The sequence below is a fragment of the Hylobates moloch genome, unplaced genomic scaffold (assembly GCF_009828535.3).
Source record: "Hylobates moloch isolate HMO894 unplaced genomic scaffold, HMol_V3 SCAFFOLD_1110, whole genome shotgun sequence".
In the NCBI taxonomy this organism is placed as follows: Eukaryota; Metazoa; Chordata; class Mammalia; order Primates; family Hylobatidae; genus Hylobates; species Hylobates moloch.
Window position 1 is genome coordinate 10,269 of NW_026653385.1, and position 3,328 is coordinate 13,596.

Consider the following 3,328-nt stretch of genomic DNA (forward strand, 5'->3'; position numbering starts at 1 on the left):
AGTGAGGATGAATTTGTTAACACCAAGTTTGACAGAGTAAGAGTAGAGGCTGAAGATAATAAGGCACTGATCTAGAACAACATCAGTGAGGAGAAAGAGGCAAGGAGATAATTGCATTAAGATTTACAGGGATTAATGAGCAATTTTTGCAGATTAATGTCATGAGTAAATTGTGTGACTTATTCAGAAAAACAACCATTCCTGAGTAAACCTCTACTTATAACCTGAATGTCAAGTAATTATAACAATATTTTCTAAGATTTAGAATATTAAATGAAGGCCAGATTTGGAAGCAAACCAATAAATTGCAATAAAGACATTACCTTTGAAGTGCCTATCAGAAATCCACTTAGAGTAGCTCAGTAAGCTTAAATTGGATAGATAAGAAGTGGAAGGTTGAAAAGGCACAGAGATAACCACACAAAAGAGATATCGCCTTTTAACATATAGGAACAAAGGAGTAAACGTACTCTCAGGGGCTAGCGCTCAAAATTATCTTACTTGTATGCAGCTAGAGTTTGAACCTATGAGGAGGAGACACAGTACCAGGTGCCCAGGTCTCTTAGTGGGTTACACCACATAAGTCATGCTTAAAATTTTAAGGGAGCAATGCTCAATGACTGATGCGCAGGCAAATGAGGCAGAGGCACTTGATAGCCAGTGTTCAGACTTCTGAGGAGGAGACATGGTCCAACAGGTGCTTGGATAGACAAGGTGCATAGTAAGGCAGATTGTACCTCAGCCAGTCCTCTTACAACCAAGGAGGTAGAGCTAGGATGCTGCTGGTCCTTTTCTGGCATATTTGTGGGGCTGCTGGGAAAGTGGAAAGAATATAAAGCCTGAAGCCTAGAGCCAACCATCTGCCGCTATTGGAATGCTGCTGAAAAAAACGGCATAGGAACAGATAGCCTCACTCCTTGTCTTGTTTTCCACTCTCCTGCTAATACCTTTCATTAAAGGTGCAAACAAGAAGCTAACTGGCCAAGCAGTATGACAAATGCAGTTTTCAGAGTCCCAGCACAGCACCACAGATCAGAGTAAAGAAGTCATAAAAGTAAAGAAGTAACACCATGTCATTAGTCCAGAAAGAATGGGAGCCATGAGAATGGAAGAGATTGTTTGGAGATAATATGTATAATAAGAAGAGAATGAAACATAGGTGAAAGCAATCCTAGCCAAGAGAATATTAGGAAGAGTCAGCAAAGAAGACTGAGAATGTGTGGAGAAGACAAAGAGAAATGTCCAGCAGACAAACATTCTCACAGCCAGAAGAGAGAGAAATTAAGGTGCAGGAGATAGATCACCTTGTAAAATGTTTCAGAAAGGTCCTGAAAGATGAATACTGGCCATAGGTCATAGGAGTTGGCCCTGGTAATTTATTAAGAGAAAAACTACTATTAACTGACTAAGGAGGTACCTGGTACCTTTATAAAGAGAAATTCCAGTAGTACAATGAGAGCTAAAATCTTCTTCTTCTTTCTTCTTCTCTTCATCTTCTTCTTCTTCTTCTTCTTCTTCTTCTTTTCTCCTCCTTCTTTTTCCTTCTTCCCCCTCCTTTCTCCCTCCCCTTCTTTCTCCTTCTTCTTCTTCTTCTCCTTCTTCTTCTTTTGAAACAGGGTCTCTTTTTTTTTTTTGAGGCAGAGTCTCCCTCTGTCACTCAGGCTGGAGTGCAATGGCATGGTCAGGCTTACTGCAGCCTCAACTTCCAGGGCTCAACCCCCAAGCAATTTGGACTATGGGTGTGAGCCACTATACGTGGTTTCTTTCTTTTTTTTTTTTTTTGAGATGTAGACTTGCTCTTGTCACCCAGGCTGGAGTGCAATGGCATGATCTTGGCTCACTGCAACCTCTGCCTCCCGAGTTCAAGTGATTCCCCTGTCTCAGACTCCCAAGTAGCTGGGATTACAGATGCATGCCACCACGCCTGGCTAATTTTTGTATTTTTAGTAGAGACGGGGTTTCACCAGGTTGGTCAAGCTGGTCTCAAACTCCTGACCTTGTGATTTGCCCGCCTCGGCCCCCCAAAGTACTGGGATTACAGGCATGAGTCACTGTGCCCAGCCTAAATTTTTAATTTTTTGTAGAGATGGGATCTCCATATGTTGCCCAGGCCGATCTCAAACTCCTGGGCTCAAAGGATCCTCCTGTTTTGGCCTCCAAAAGTGCTGAAATTGCAGGCATGAACCTCCATGCCTGGCTTTAAGACATTTCTATAGGTTGAGAAGGAAATAGGGTATGAAAACACTGGAGACAGGAAATGTATGCTATATTTCAAGTCATTTGACACTGACAGAGAAAGAAGAGGAAAAAGAAAAAATGAAGAAATGAAAAAGTCTAAACACACTTAGATTCTCAAAGACAGTTAGTTTTACCTGAGACAATGTTTAAGGAATTTCCAGGGAAAATGCAGAACAGAAAAATCCTCTGATTGAAACAGATAACTTTACACATTTTCCTCCAGCATAGTTTTCAGAATAAGAAAATTAGCACCATGAAGACAAGTGGCAATACCAGAAGATCTTTCAAAAACACATTTTATTTCTTATTTTAAAACATTTTACACATTGTCTTGTTCCAGAGTTTTTTTCTCTTTTATTTACTTCTCTAAAGGAAGCCAGCTTAACTGAAAAGAGAAGGACATTTTCTAGAGCAGCACAGAGGGATTTTACTTCTTCTGTTCTGGGATGGTGTACTATAAGTCTTCTATGATGACATGGTCTGTGATATATGCTTTTTTCTGCTAGAAAGCTGGGACTCCAAATTTTGGCAAATTAGGGAAAAGGTAAGCCTCAGTTTGCCATTGTTATGCTCTGAAAGGGCAAGGATTGCAGGATTACAACAGAAATTTTAGAAAGCGTCTTTTTTTCTTTCTATTTTTTTTTCAGTTTGTTTCAATTTCTTCCTCCATTTAACTGTTCACCTGAACCCGCTGAGAAACGTTCCATCTTTAGGACTGCCTTTTGTTGTTCTATTATCTTCCAGCATGCTATTTTGTGGACATGCTAAGCAGGCAAGTCCAGAAAGCCCGAAGTTGGAATATAAATGTGACTAAGTCAGTAACTGTATAATCTTCTTGAGTCTCACTCTCCTCACTTGTAATAAGGGCATTGAATTTGATGACCTTTAGGGAACTCACTGCTTCAGAAACACATGATTTGATCAATTCTCATTGCAAATGGCCAAAATGAAGATGTTGCTCAATCTACAGCCAACTTGAATTTTGAGATGTGTGCATTTCATTCTAAAACTTGATGTTTTAGATCGAACAGGTAAATGAACAAGAATCTAAACAATTCCTACCTATAAAAGAGAGAAAGGAGTACATGAC